Source organism: Botryllus schlosseri, chromosome 16 (genome assembly GCF_051294905.1).
Source record: "Botryllus schlosseri isolate E-star chromosome 16, Bs_hap1, whole genome shotgun sequence".
Lineage (NCBI taxonomy): Eukaryota > Metazoa > Chordata > Ascidiacea > Stolidobranchia > Styelidae > Botryllus > Botryllus schlosseri.
Window position 1 is genome coordinate 19,708,773 of NC_137251.1, and position 16,690 is coordinate 19,725,462.

Sequence of the window (16,690 nt, forward strand, 5' to 3'; positions counted from 1 at the left end):
ATAATAAGGTATAGATCGCTATCTGTATTTCGCAAGGCGCAGAAATTCACGTAGAAATAGGCCTACTTGTCTACTTCGATTGGAGCTCCAGAAAGAGAGAGAGAGAGAGATATGATATTCTTTTTCGCCTGCACCATCGAGATGCTTTGACGACGGAGTTGCGATACGGCCCCATGAGGTCATCTAGTCTGCGCCCCCGTTTTTTTTTTCTCCTCCATGCTATCCGTGATTGCTGAGCGCCTAGCAGGATAGCTGCGGATACCATTTTTCGAGTCTTTGGTATGACCCGGCCGGGAATCGAACCCACGACCTACCGCTCGAGAAGCCGGATGCATAACCTAAATACGTTGCTGTACTCTTGATCGAGTTTCTTAATCTAAGGACGGAAAATTTCATAATTACATATTTGCTGTTACTGCGTACATAGTTGCCAGCCTTCCCACATAGTCCGTGAGTAGGTTTGGACGAAGGGGCTGACCAGTTTTTAGTAATCAGCACGCCAGCAGCAGAATGTTTTGTTGCTGGCTCGACACGTTGATACAAGCGCTACCTACCGTGGATATATACATGAATATCCGGTATCCGCGTTTTCAAAAATAGTTCTGAACGTTCAAAATTTGTTGCTCGAACGTATCATCGGTCCCCACCGGGCGGGTCTAAAGGCAAACCACCTGGGGACCTATGAGACATACGGTCAAAACTCAGATGTTCCACCTTTTCTCGCTGTGTACTATAATCTAAGCTAGAGCAAACCAAAGAAGAAAGTTTGGTCGCCACCATAGAAATGTAGATAGGGATGGTGTGAACCTCTGAAAGGTTCAGGTTCGTGTGAACGCGAACCCTTTGGAAAGCTTCTGTGTGAACGCGAACGTGAACCTCGTGACGTCAAGTGACGTCATATCGCTAATTCCAACCCTACATTTCAGTGAAGTGTTAGCTAATATTAATGTACCTATAGCGACGACTGGGGCCTTATAATTTCGTAATGCTGAGGTACATATTGACGTTTTAAATGTCGCCAAATGTATCAAATGGGGCAATCAAATGATATAATAATCCCATAAAATCAATATTATCCGCGGTTTTACCAACAAATTCGACGAGGAGTTACAAGGGAATATAAGCTTACGCCTAGGTCTGGGCCAGACCGGACGATGCATTCGGCGTCTGAGAATTGCTACGTTGATATTGAGCAGAGTTTAAAACGGGTTTCTGTACTTGTTACCGATTAGCCCTTTAACAAGTTCCAACACCCGCAATCGCACGGATTTGGTTTTTATGATACAATAAACATATGAAATCATCATCATCATTATCATTGGTTTATTAGCAATTTTATCAGTTCAATACACCACACAAAATGCGATACAATGAAAGAAAGGAAGATGTCGAAGCGACTAGGTTGTCTATTGAATCTGACACCCACCTTGGCCTAGGCCAGTGGTTCTTATACTTTTTAGACCGCGACCCAAATCTGACTTTTAGTGGTATCTCGCGACCCAAGCAACACACACCAAAATGAATGCACCAAAATGAATGCATTTTGGCATTCATTTTGGTGCCGACCAATTATACCAATAACGAAGGGTTTGGCCACCCAGCGACGGTCAATTATCGCCACCGAACTTTTTGGCACCGCACTTTGCCCAGCCGTATGTTGGCCTAACGTCATATATTCATGTGTCCAAGCGTGGGCGGGTTTTGGCCTCATAAACCGGCAACCGCTCGTTGTACAACTCTACACTAAAGCGTCCCAGGTCTCCGACAGTGTTTTCCGGAGAAACCAATGTTGAAAAAATCTTATCATGAATTCAAACCAATTTGTTTAATACAAAGGTCGGCACATTTTCATGATCAAGTCATGTTGTGGTGGCGACTTCTCCGCGTGTCTCGCTTATTGGCCGCGGTACCAAACTCAGTGACCTCTGATATGCTCAAACCAACTACAGTAAATCGCGCGAAAAGCGAAGATATTTTTGTTGTTGCAATGACCTCAAATAATATTCCATACATATTAAAAGACCGCTCTGGTACCGTCGCGACCCAAAATTATACCCTTCGCGACCTACGTTTGGGTCGCGACCCATACTTTGAGAACCACTGGCCTAGGCGATGTAAAGAGCAGGCATGTACACTGAATGAAAGTAAAGAAGATGGTATAGAAAAAGAAAGCGACAAGAAATAGGGCGGCATGTCATGGGAAGCGAGATCGATTGGTCAGTCGTGGTCCGGTAATCCTGAGGATGGACTGTATTTATTTAGTAGTAATTGCTTGTATTTCGACTTGAATGTGGACATGCTCGTCGACTGTCGGATGGCCGGCGGTATACTGTTCCACACATCAGGTCCGGCATATTTGATAGAGCGATGATCTTTTCGGTCGATCATATGATATTTGGACGACGTGGACGCGCATCAGGATTGATCTCGTACGCTTGCTCAATTTTTTGCATCAGACAGCGATATCAATTTCATTGATTGGTTAAATATTGAATAAGCATCATTCGCTGACTACCTACACCCTACGGCCTACATGTAGTCTATTTCGGTCTAGATGTTGTGTGATTGCGGGTCAAGCTCACATCAGAGAGTCACTAAATATTCACTTACTGAAAACTGGATATTCCGAGCAAAATTTTGTAACAAAAAAGTAAAAGTTTTGACATTGTCAAGGTGTACGCTCGTTTTGTGTTGATTTATTTTATGCTGCCAGCGCCATGCATAGAGTGGCTCGCAGTTGAAATGCAATAAATTTCAACCAAAGATGTTTTCATGAAGCAAAAATTTTAATGCATAAAAAAGGTTCACGGTATAGAACCTACCAAGGTTCGTTTGTGAACGTGAACCTCTAAATTTCTGAGGTTCACACACAGAACGCGAACGTGAACCTCACGTTCACACCGTCCCTATGAACTCAAATTTTGTCATAAAATGACGATTTAGACTCAAGCTTGCAATTGAGGGCAGTCTACATATAGTGCCCGTAAATCGATATTTCTACTTCCAAATAGCTCATAGCGATAAAATACCACAGGTAATTATGAAATACAGCCTCTGCAGGCAGGCGTGTTTCTGTTGTTGCATGATTAGTTGGTCCAACTATTTTGCTTGATGTGGCTATGTTATCATCGACACCGACGCTATAAACTTTGGAAATGAATTCGAAAAACTCCATTGAATAAAAAAATATGTGATACGAATCCTCCTACACTTCACATTGAAAAGGATAGTCGTTTGTTCGTGTTGAATGTTACAAGTAAAACTTTATACGTCGATCGAAATCGATTTTATACCCCCCAAAACAAAACAAAAAATCCGTAATAGACCGCATAACTCGCGCAGGTCGAAGTTGGTTTGTTTGTTTGTTTTGTGGTATTCATAGTACTTGACGACTACTATGGTCATTTACACCAGGCCGTATTGTTCATTATTTTCCGTAACTGCCGACTTATAGCACGGCCCCCCTCTAGGCTTTTTGTAAGACACCGCTTACGCCGATGAGGTGGCGAGGGGGAGCCTAGGTAAACCTCCAACACTTAAGTATCGGAATTCTGAAGTCGACCTCGGTCGGACTCGAACCCGCACCCATTGGTGTTGCAGCCGCGGATTATACCACTGCGTTATCTCGCCACCATCGTCGAAGTTAGTTGCATGCGAGGAAAGATTCCGCCCTCATGCAATTGTTAACAAATTATTTTCGGTCCCAGTGTCTTGGCAGTACCATATCTCCCCTACGTCAGTGGATTTGACTTGTCGGTATGATGTCGTGGTTGACCCAACATTTTCACAGATTGCAATGTAACTAGTATTGTTGAAAAAATACCATGTTAGCTTTAATGTGATGTAGAACTGCGATTATTTTCTTTGCGCTGGCATAAAAGGTTCGTATTTGAACTTTCCACTTCGCCTCAACCATATTTTTACGACGTCATTATGAGTAATACTCGAATTCCAGACTCGATTTGAAGCCTCATACTCGACTTATAACACAATCTCTCTGATTTAATCAATTGTAGCTAAATTCAATTTATTGCTAAAAATTTCATCATTTCAAACCACCACAAGACTGCGATGCAATGAAAGATAGGAAAGTATCGAAACGACTTGGAATAGTCTTCGAAATCAGACACCCACCTGGACTAGGTAATGTAAAAAAGGAGGCATGCACACTGAATGAGAAGTAAAAGAAGATAATATAATATGACAGGTGACAAAAAGGGTGGTATGTGTCGGAAGGTGAGATCGATGTCAGGTCAGGGTACAGTAAACTAAAGGGTTAACTAGTATTGATGCAGTAGAAATTGCTTGTATTTAGACTTGAATGTGGACAACTGGACATGCTCGTTGATTGTCGGATTGGTCTGGCATGTTTGATAAAGCGATGTTTTTTTTTGTCTACCATATATGGTAGCTGGACGACGTGGACGCGCGTGTGTTGTAGGTCTACTTTTGCACATTTGATGTCGAGGTAAAGAAGTCATTGAAGTTTTCGGGGCAGTAGCCGCAGTGGAACTGATACGTAAACTTGGCAATTTCTAGTTTCCGCACATCTTTTATGTTTAGTACATCGGATCCCATGAGCAGTGATTTGTTGGACACACATTCCGGTCCTTTTGGGGCTCTTTATATGATACGGAGGACCTGATATTGTAGTTTTTGCAGTGGCTTCAATGCGCCATCTCTGGCAGCCCTCCAATAGATGATGCCATATTGTAACTTTTGATTGGATTAGTGATTTAAAGAGTATCAGAAAAACCGAAACTGGCATGTAGTCTCTAAGGCTGTAGAACAGACCACAGTTCCGTAATAATTTTTTTGCTCAGATCTAGTGAGGAGTTCTTTCACTGTGATGTGACAGGTATTGCGCCAATTCCATAGCCTTATCCTGTCGTGGCCGAATGTCGTATCCGTGGAAATCAGAAAGGGGACGTAAAAACAATGAACAAAATTCGCAGAGTCCGCATTACCAGTTTACTAAGTATAGACAGAGAGTATATAAAAAAAAAGGTGTATAATGTTTCCAGGTATGTGCAGTATTTTCAACAACCTTTTCAAGTAAATTGGTTTAATTTCCTGGCACTGGTAATTTCCTGGTAAATTCTAGCAATGATCTGGATGGGCTATCCCAGTCCCAGTCCCGCAAAAAATAACAAATCTTGTGCATATCGCATTAAATACAATTGGTTTCGGTATATAAGTTTCCGTCCAATGTATAGTAGGCCTATGGGTAGGGTTGCATTTAAAATATGGTTACCATACGTCCTTCTTTGGTAGGATTTGTCCTCCTTTTTCAGGTTTTTGAAAATGTCCTTCGAGGACGCCTAAATGTCTTCCTTTTGAGATTTTCTCCTCTTTTTCGAGAATTTTAATTACATATAGGGCAAAATTCAACTGAGAGATACAGTAAATCAGCACTGAAGTAACGCTCCAGCGGCTATTTCGGGAGCTGAGCCGGAAAGTTGACCTTTTTTTAGTCAACCCACTGATAATGTGAAAGAATAACTTTATTTTGGAAGCTAAGCCAGAAAGTTGACCTTTTTTTTAGTCGACCGACCACAATTTTACCATTTTTTCAAGATTTTCCTCCGGTATTCTAAGTTTGGATATTTTTAAAAAGTGTCCTCCTTTCCCGATTCCAAGATATGGTAACCTTAACATAAAACAAATGGTTGTTTAAAAAACGTTCTTTAAAACATGTTTCAAACAGTGTTTCAAACAAGGGCCTTTAAAAAAATTGTTTTTTTTTTAAGTTGTATAATTATGCCATAATTGTGTAAATGCCTTCCAAAATACATTTTGTATGAGCCTACGGACGATTACCACCCGATCTAGTCGCCGCATACGATGTGGAATGGTTGGAACCCTCAAAATAGTCTGTTCCAGACATGGGGTGATTACTTCACGAATGTAATCGATTGCGATTACGATTACTTGTGAATCCCGCGATTACGATTACGATTACGATTACAGCAAAATCATGAAGTAGTCGATTACGATTACATTTCGAAAGTAATCGTGATTACTCACGATTACATTTGTTTTGCTTCTTAGAACTAATTTCAGAAGAGATATTGTAAGACAATATAAGGCTTGCGATGAAAAGGTCTAATGAGATAACAACTTTCTTCGTAAATTATGCGTCATTGGCTTGTTACGTCATAATGCACCCATTGCCCAACTCTATGCAGGACTATTCGTCGCACCCAGCGATTTGCATTCTTGCCAGGTATATTATGAATACGAGCCATTCTATATCACTCGAGCAGAGTTGAAAAAAGTGGGTTAAACCGGATTGATAGGAAAACTGATCCGTGAACATAACGACTTGGATTCGTACTCGAGTCAAACACTATGACTCGAACTCGACCCTATACTAGCTGACTGGGACTCGGACTTGACTCGGGGGTGAATTGAAAATGACCCGACTTGACTCGAGTCAAAACTATAAATGTGAGATTGACTTGTGACTCGGAACATTGTGACTTGGTTACAACCAATACCAATACCAGCGTTTGAAGTGGGGGACAAATTGCTGTTTTGGTCTTGATTGTACCTACAACCCACGCTAACATGGTGTATAAGCGGATGGCTATGGCGACAGATAGAAATGTCGTGAAGAATTGTGAAATAACGATTGGCGCCCGTTTTAAGTAAAGTCATATGAGAATAAGATAAAGTGAACCTAAAATTCTACCTTCCACTTAATACAGAGACTGCAAGCTGCCGTTACGAGAAACTGCAAAGAACGGCTCGGTTATGATATATATAAGCAGCTGTTGATTTTAACCATCGAAATGTTTTATTTGACGAGTACAAAATTTCAAATCTTTGTCCGCTGTACGTACAATATACATGGGCTACGTACACTACATAGATAGGCCTACTGCTCGCCAAGCAGCAACGGTCAAACTACGTTTAACTAAGCATAACCAAACATCAATACATAACATAAGAGTGGTGATTATTAGGCCGAGGGATGGCGTGGTGGTAACGATAAGCGCTCACCAATCTGGCGGTCCGGGTTCGATTGCCGTCAGAGGTTTATCTGGGCTCCTCTTCGCCCGCCGTTGCCGTTGCCCAGAAAAAGACCCAACGAAAGAAAGCACTCACAAGCAATGGAAAGAACTGGTAGAAAGGGCCGCGGCTTCAACAAGATCAAAATCGATAGGAACTGCGACATCCGGCACTCTAGGCCAAGGTGGATGTTGGATTAAAAGGTTCTATACCAATACCGAGAAAACCATTACCGAGAACGGACATTACCGAGAACGCTATTACCGAGAATGGACATTACAGAGAATGGACACCACAGAGAATGGACATTACCGAGAATTGACACCACAGAGAATGGACAGAACCGAGAATTGACACCACAGAGAATGGACATTACCGAGAATTGACACCACAGAGAATGGACATTACCGAGAATTGACACCACAGAGAATGGACATTACCGAGAATTGACACCACAGAGAATGGACATTACCGAGAATTGACACCACAGAGAATGGACATTACCGAGAATTGACACCACAGAGAATGGACATTACCGAGAATTGACACCACAGAGAATGGACATTACCGAGAATTGACACCACAGAGAATGGACATTACCGAGAATTGACACCACAGAGAATGGACATTACCGAGAATTGACACCACAGAGAATGAACAGAACCGAGAATTGACACCACAGAGAATGGACATTACCGAGAATTGACACCACAGAGAATGGACAGAACCGAGAATTGACACCACAGAGAATGGACATTACCGAGAATTGACACCACAGAGAATGGACATTACCGAGAATTGACACCACAGAGAATGGACATTACCGAGAATTGACACCACAGAGCATGGACAGAACCGAGAATGGTCATTACCGAGAATATGAACAATACCGAGAATGGACATTACCGAGAATGGACATTGCCGAGAATTGCCAATGTCGAGAATCTATCTTACTGAGACGGACGTTGTCGGGAAAATTATACCTGCGAATTAACACCGAATGTGGCAACGCCGTGATGCACATACACGCGATCTGTACCTACGTATACATGGTGCATGCCTAAATACGAACTCGCCAACGGCGATTAATTTATTTCCTCGGGTCGAAGTAATGTATTTTGCTAATACATTAGGTCCTGATTGTTCTGCCATTTCGCCGTCCACCTCCCTTAGCTGACCAACACCTGTCATGACTTTTAGTCGTAAAGCATGTGATTGACCGATACGGTTGGTTTTAAAACAGCTGATTGTCTCGAACACTCCACATTAGTGTGGTGATGATACCGCAACTACGGCATAACATTGAATAATTTCGCTTCACTGGCGCCCAAATCTGTAACAACCTGCTGTGATTCTAATCTTAAAAGAGCATAATATGATTAAGAGCCACTAAAGAAACTATGGTTCGATAAGGAATTCCATCGCTTCACTGGCATGGATACCTCTAATAACCCATCAACCTGCTGTGATTCGTATCTCAATTCGTTTTATCTGCTTGGAAGCGAAAAGGCAAACTATGACACAATAGTTTTCTTCAAAGGAACGGATATCTGTAATACTAGCGGAACTCATCGAGCTGCTGTGATTGGTATGAAGCAAGAAGGCATCAATTCTTTCAAATCTCGAAAAGGGGATAAACAAGTATCTAGGCCAGTGGTTCTCAACCGGGGGTCCGCGGACCCCTGGGGGTCCGTGAAGCATTTTCAGGGGGTCCGCGAAACCTATAAATTTGCAAAATAACTGATAGCGAATTTGTAACTTTTTAAATTAGGAAAATCACGAAGCGGTTTCGCTTCAAAACTGCTAATGCTTCAGTGAGCACATCATCAGAATGGTCGTATATATGAGATTGAATACCCTACTTTGTAAACTCATTTTAATTGCCAAATTGCCAATAACCTACTGATGCAAACATATTGCTTTTTCAGTCTGTCTCGAAAAGGGGATTAAAACCTCAACATAACAGAACATATCATGGTTGGGTTATATTTTTGATCTGAACCAAGTCACACACAATGTACAATGCGATAAGACACAATGCGATGTCATGAACAGATAGGAGGATGTCGAACGACACGCATCAGTAGCGATCCTTTACTCTGACATCCACCTCGGCCTAGAGTGCCCGATGTCACAGTTCTTTTTCGATGTTGCCGCGACCCTTTATACTAGTTCTTTCCATTCATTGTGAGTGCTTTCTTTCGTCGGGTCTTTTTCTGGGCTTTTTTGTCGCCGTAAGAACGGCAACGGCAGGGGAAGAGGAGCCCAGATAAACCTCCGACGGGAATCGAACGCGGTTCGTCTGCGTGCTGGGCGCTTATCGTAACCAAAAGCACTACACTATCTCCCCCGCACCTTATCAAGGGATCCATTTTCTCTTGTGATATACATAACTACTATTCCAGAATATCTTGAAGATGAGCTCCTATGTAGAAATGACTGGAAGTTAAAAATCTGTTTCTCAATTTTGGTGTCATATGTATTGCGATCTTGCTCAAAGGTATCGTCGGTCGTCGTCACGCGTTAAACTTACATTCACTGCAACCTACCTTTGTGGAAATGGATTATCGGCACTCGTTCATATCGAATCGAAGGCGTGAATTTTCAATACGAGACCACATATTTCAAGAAATAATAAATTCAGCTGCAGAAGTCCCTTCGAAATAATAAAAGTCTACCCATATTTACATATATAGTATGATGTTATTTTCATGAACGGTCGTTTTGCTGTTCTTTATCACTAGCCTTGAGTTGATATTTGCATAACACAGATGACGGTTGCACGATAATTGAGCTAAATTTGAACTAAAACTTAAGGGGGTCCGCGGGGTCCGTCACGGTCCAAAAGGGGTCCGCGAAGAGAAAAAGGTTGAGAACCACTGCTAGGCGGATCATGGCCTACATTTTCGGTTGATGCAGCTTAGTCATTTTCAGAAAACGGTTGGCTTTAGGCTACTAGTAATGTCCTCTCAATAATGTTTACTTTGCTCGACTTAGAAAGCCTTATAAGGCTATTCTGCACCTTCCCCTTCCAGCAGCATATTGTTATTATTAATTGATAATTGTTGAGAAGGAAACAATGCGACGCTTATCCCCTTATCGGTGGCAGAAAGTAGTACGAGACATTTTACAGTAAACGGGTTAGATTACCACATTTCTGTCCTGTCTCATATGCATAATGCCTATAATGCACGCATGTTATGCATATGCACATTGCACAAACACAAATCGTAGGTGCATCACTCTCTAATTTTTCACGAGGCTGCGCGCACTCCCCAACTCACTGCGCGGTCCCTTGGACAACAGCGCGTAACAACTATAAATAACATTGATCCCAACGTCGTGATAGTAGGTATTTTCTGGTTTAGATTTCACGACATTCTTCATATTCGGAAATATACATTCTCGGTAATGGCCATTCTCGGTGGTGTCCATTCTCTTTAATGTCCATTCTCGGTATTGTCCATATTCTCGGTAATGACCATTCTCTGTGGTGTCCATTCTCGGTAATCTACATTCTCTGTAATGTCAATATTCTCGGTAATGTCCATTCCCGGTATTGTCAATATTCTCGGTAATGTCCATTCTCTGTCGTGTCAATTCTCGGTAGCGTCCATTCTCTGTGGTGTCAATTCTCGGTATTGTCCATTCTCTGTGGTGTCAATTCTCGGTAATGTCCATTCTCTGTGGTGTCAATTCTCGGTAATGACCATTCTCTGTGGTGTCAATTCTCGGTAATGTCCATTCTCTGTGGTGTCAATTCTCGGTAATGTCCATTCTCTGTGGTGTCAATTCTCGGTTCTGTCCATTCTCTGTGGTGTCAATTCTCGGTAATGTCCATTCTCTGTGGTGTCAATTCTCGGTAATGTCCATTCTCTGTGGTGTCAATTCTCGGTAATGTCCATTCTCTGTGGTGTCAATTCTCGGTAATGTCCATTCTCTGTGGTGTCAATTCTCGGTAATGTCCATTCTCTGTGGTGTCAATTCTCGGCAATGTCCATTCTCTGTGGTGTCCATTCTCGGCAATGTCCATTCTCTGTGGTGTCAATTCTCGGTAGCGTCCATTCTCTGTGGTGTCCATTCTCGGTAATGTCCATTCTCGGTGGTGTAAATTCTCGCTAATGTCCATTCTCGGTGGTGTCCATTCTCGGTAATGGCATTCTCGGTAATGGTTTTCTCGGTATTGTCCGGACACCGGGCAAACTACGGCGCGCGGGCCGCATGCGGCCCGCAACATCGTTCTGTGCGGCCCGCCAGGGTCTAAAGAAACTTTTTTAAATATTGATAAAATGCTTACTAAAAATCGAATTAATGCAAAAACTTGATTAAACTTTTACTTAGTATATTTCACCATGATAATTCTAAGACAGTGGCTCTCAAACTGGGTGGCGCGTCCCCCTTGGGGCGTGAAAGCATCTGAAGGGGGGGCGCGAAGATGAGGAGAACTGAAAAAATTTTCGCGCTCGGCGCGATTTACACCCGATTCATAATTGCTGCTATGTATTTAGTCTCTATTTCATATTTCAAAATCTCTCATCCACATTCGTAAACTTCCATGCTATCAAATTATCCGTTAGGTTTGCTAGCATCCTGGTTGCGTTTTGTGATATGACGATAAGTGGGCGCGAAATATTTCCTCATCATAAGGAGGGGGAGGGGGGAGTGGCGTATCTTAAAAAAATTGAGAACCACTGTTCTAAGGTAAATACTTCCTATATTCCTTTTTATATTTAATTTCTGGCGCAACAGCCCGATCTCGAAGCCCACACAGTTATAAAGGTTTCAACTGCTAAACATTACAGAAATCCTAAACGAGATTGACATAATTCGGATCACGAGTGTGATTTCAGATTTGCCACTCCAGTGCGTGTCTTAGGTAGATTTTTTCTCCGTATTCATAGAATTTGGGTATTGATCTTTCATCTACACATAGTAGAGGCGTGTGTGAAGCTAACATGGTTATGATGCTGTTAGCACTGTGTGTCATGGAAGTGAACCGAAATTGGAGTTAGTAATATCTATGAACATATCGCTGCTCACAGATTTAAATTTCAATCCTGTTCTAAGAATCGGGACAACCGACTTTCATATCTATGGTTTTGACAAATTGGTTATTGAGGTCGACCAGCCTATGAAATCTCGCCACTGTTTCTGACGCGTGTACGATATCATCAAAGCAATGTATGGTTTGTTTTAAATAAGCACATATATTATCTATATGTCCTCACTATATAATCATATACCAATATTGCGTTTTGGTTTACAATCCCAATTTTATATAGTGCGGCCCGCGAATGGATTCAGATGTTGAATGCGGCCCGCGAGCTCAAAAGTTTGCCCACCCCTGGCCTACAGCATGGCTTACACTGTCCTAACAATCACACAACAATGTACATCGAATATATTTACTACGTGTGGATACTTCTTACGCAAGGACGAGCAAAGCTAATACTTCTGACGTAATAATGAGCAGTGGCATTTGAAAATCAACCGTTTGCGCTATCAATAACCTGGTATAATATCTCTTCCATGTTCACGAATACTCGGTTATGTCATATTCATTGTACAAATAAAAAGTAATCGTTCTTTCACAAAGCAATCGAGTAGATATGTAAAGTAGTCGATTACGATTACGATTACTTTGGATTTTTTTCGAATGTAATCGATTGCGATTACGATTACTTCAAAATGCTGTAATCGTCGTAATCGATTACGATTACTAATCGCGATTACCCCATGTCTGGTCTGTTCAACATCTATAGTACGTAGATATTAGTGCGAAGCGGATCGACAAATTCTCTGTTCCGGCTCCGATCCGGTTGTTCAATACTCCGGTCCGGCTCCGGCCGTATCCGGAAAAAGTACTAATACGGTTCCGGCCGAAAATGAAAAAGTCCGGCCAAAAATCCGGCCCAACCCGGTACGGTGGTTCCGTGAATTTATAAATATAGCTCGTTTGTTTTCGCATTGGCTTGGCGGTTATACTTGCGTGTGGTTGGTTGGTAGTTATTTAGTTAAACACGTCATGCTTATCCATAAAGATTATGACCTTAAGAAAAAAGTACTGATCCGGCCTCGGCCGTATCAGAAAAGTACTGATCCGGCTCCAATCCGGCTCTGGTCCATGCTCCGCACTAGTAGATATTTCATCAAAGGGGCTATATTTACCTTCAATTTTCAATTGTCAATCCACTATGACGTCACAATTGAATATTCCTGATGTCATGGCTTGAAAAAAAAAACAATAAAAACATGCTTGTGTTCAATTGATTTTTGTTTTAAATGCAACCCTACCTATGGGTGTAAATCCTTCTTAATAATAATAAGCGAGTCTCATTTTTATATCGCGATAAAACCACGGGCCACGCGTAAGCTTTCTAGCGGATGCAAGGCGCCCCCTGTTAACGTTGAAATTAGTATCTAATACCATCATTCCAAGTTTATATTCATACAGCAATCGCGGACGTTACTGGGGCTACTCTACTAGAGCTGTGGAATCACTACTGTACTAGAATAACTAAAGATTGGCCATGCCGATTTCTATTCTCAGCATAACATACTCTTACGAGACATTTAATTCCACGATGGAATTTATGAAGTCCAACCATCGTGTAGTCTTGACAACCAACACTGCGGTATGTGGAAAATGCTCCGAATTGATTCGGCGTCATATAAGCCTTATTTCAAATACCTTGCAGCCCAGGCGAAGATTCCCACCGTCACCACAAAACGACAATCGACATAGAGCAGCGGTTCTCAACCTTTCTGGACATGCGCCCCCCTTGGGGATGGTCCAAAATATTGCGCCTCCCTTACCCCCCTCCCTGCACTTTTCGTCATGTATAAAAGAGCACATCATCTAATACAGAGGTAGGCAACCTTTTTGCTAATCGCGGCCCATTTCGATTACTTATGTAGCCCAAGGCCGCATTCCAGGGCATAGCCGCATTGAACTAACTGGACGCGAAATACCTAATCTGTCCATATCCATTGCCGGTGAACTCCGGAGTCCGGACTATTATACTTTTAACAAAAGCCTTTTCTACGTACCGAAATCGCGAGTCGCAATGTTATGTCGCGCCGAGTGCGAAAATTTTTCAGATTCACGAATGAATTCCGTAATTAATAGCAGCAGTATCACATATTAATATCAAATATTTATCCTCTCTTAGACCATGTGATCAGATACACCGGTAGGGTTCATTGAGGGAGTGCTTCTGAAAATTTAGGGCAAGTTATAAATGATAATGCATCGTCAGGTGGGCCAGATGTTATTAGTCACTTGGTTGCATGCTGTTATTTCTCTTGACCCCCGATCAGGATTGTCGACTGTATCGGTATTTGAAATATATTAAAATCGTCCAAATGTACCATAAACAAATTTCTTTCGTGAGGAGCACACGATTCCGGCTCAGAGAGAGAAGGGCGCTACTATATTAAAATCGAAAAATCAAGTTATGTTGAATTGTGCGGAGTGTGAAGAAAATTTCAAGCTTAATTAAAATCTCTCAAAAATTCGGGAGTGAATTCATAATTTCAATTTGCATGTCCACGGATGCTAACACATACTAATTGAATTAGGTGTCGACGGTCGTACAAATTCCCTTCTACAGCAACAGGTTGCCCTTCCCTGATCTAATAGTATAGATATGGTATGTCTTACGCCCAGTTTGAATCCGCATTCCAGTTGTTGAGCCTTTAACATTTCTGACAAATTTCCCCAAACTTGTTTGAAAATAGCAAATAAACATTGAACAGGACATCAAATTATTTCAAAGTAGGTAGCACTGAGACTAATCCTAATGCTGGTAGTGACTACAGAGAGCACGGCATCGTTCTGAACTGCCATGCTAAATTTAATAACTTTTGGAATTGAATGAATTGTGTCTATTTAGGGTAGCTTAATTGAGGGCGAAACCGGGCAACTTGCATCTAAATCTGTCTTAGGCAGTGCAGTTCGCCAATTATTAACAACAGCTACCCAGCGCACCGAACTTTAGGCTACTGCCCAAGCTATGAAGTAATGAATGACTTACACGTGGGAATTGCTCCAAATTTTCAAAGAATATCAAAAATTTGCTCAAATGAAGTTGAAATCAGCCTATACTCCGTTGAGCGCGACTGCTGGAGTTAGAATTTGGCGAGATTCCTTGAATACGAAATAAGTTTCATCTTTAACAATCGTCTTCTCAGAATGATTGTGAAGCACATTCTTAGTCAGAATTCATACAGACGTGGTCAATTTCTCGCGCCCCCCCCTGAGAGCTTCCCGCGCCCCCCAGGTTGAGAACCCCTGACATAGAGATTACTAACCTACATTGAATAGTATATTCATATTGAAATGAACCCGAATATTTTCGGCTGACACTCGTCAGGGGTAATCGTCAGAAACTAGTAGAGAAATGGAAAGAACATTGAGATAGTGTAATGGTTATGCGTCCGGCTTCTCGAGCGGTAGGTCGTGGGTTCGATCCCCGGCCGGGTCATACCAATAGACTCGAAAAATGGTATCCGCAGCTATCCTGCTAGGCGCTCAGCAATAACATAACATGACATAACATAACATGGCTGGGTTATATTTTTATCTGAACAAGTCACACACAATGTACAATGCGATAAGACACACTCGATAAGACACAATGCGATGTCATGAACAGATAGGAGGATGTAGAACGACACGCATCAGTAGCGATCCTTTACTCTAACATCCACCTCGGCCTAGAGTGCCCGATGTCACAGTTCTTTTTGATGTTGATCTGTTTGAAGCCGCGGCCCTTTCTACAACTTCTTTTCCATTCATTGTGAGTGCTTTCTTTCGTCGGGTCTTTTTTCTGGGCTTTTTTGTCGCCGTAAGAACGCAATCACGGATAGCGTGGAGGAGAAAAAAAACGGGGGCGCAACTAGATGACCTCATGGGGCCGTATCGCAACTCTGTCGCCAAAGCATCTCGATGGTGCAGGCGAGAAAGAATATCATATATATATCTCTCTCTCTCTCTGTATATCAACAATCGTATCACAAAATATGACGTCACCAGCGTGAAATTTCGTGAATGAACCTACATTGAGATATCTCTTCTCCACCGTTGGACTTCGATCGCCATCTACCGGCCGATATCGAAGGTATTATCGGCAAATCGCGCGACTTGATGATTTTATAAGCAGCTTACTCACGAAGCGCGAGCACTACATTGTGGTTTGGCTGACGAAATACATGTAGATGAAGAAGTAGGCCTCACAGTTAGGTGCTGAGTTACGTACATAACCTTGACGGAAGGATATGGTATATTAGGGCTACTATACGTCCTCTTTTAAGAGTAGACTATTTGTCCTCTTTTTGACTTTTTTGAAACTGTCCTCGGAGAGAGAGAGAGAGAGAGAGAGAGATGATATTCTTTTTCGCCTGCACCATCGAGATGCTTTGGCGACGGAGTTGCGATACGGCCCCATGAGGTCATCTAGTCTGCGCCCCCGTTTTTTTCTCCTCCATGCTGTCCGTGATTGCTGAGCGCCTAGCAGGATAGCTGCGGATACCAATTTTCGAGTCTTTGGTATGACCCGGCCGGGGATCGAACCCACGACCTACCGCTCGAGAAGCCGGACGCATAACCATTACACTATCTCGCTCGGAGGACGCCCAAATGCCCTCTTTTTTGAGAATTAGTCCTCTTTTTTGA

General features: G+C 42.3%; 1 long non-coding RNA gene across 1 annotated transcript; it reads right to left on the minus strand.

Annotated features, from left to right (window-relative positions):
- Positions 1 to 117: 117 nt before the first annotated feature.
- LOC145459218 (uncharacterized) lies at positions 118 to 15,498 on the minus strand. Its single transcript, XR_013921309.1, has 2 exons — positions 15,428 to 15,498; positions 118 to 316 (listed from the first exon to the last, which is right to left on the minus strand). It is a non-coding gene; the product is annotated as an uncharacterized LOC145459218 (long non-coding RNA).
- Between the last annotated feature and the right edge of the window lie 1,192 nt (positions 15,499 to 16,690).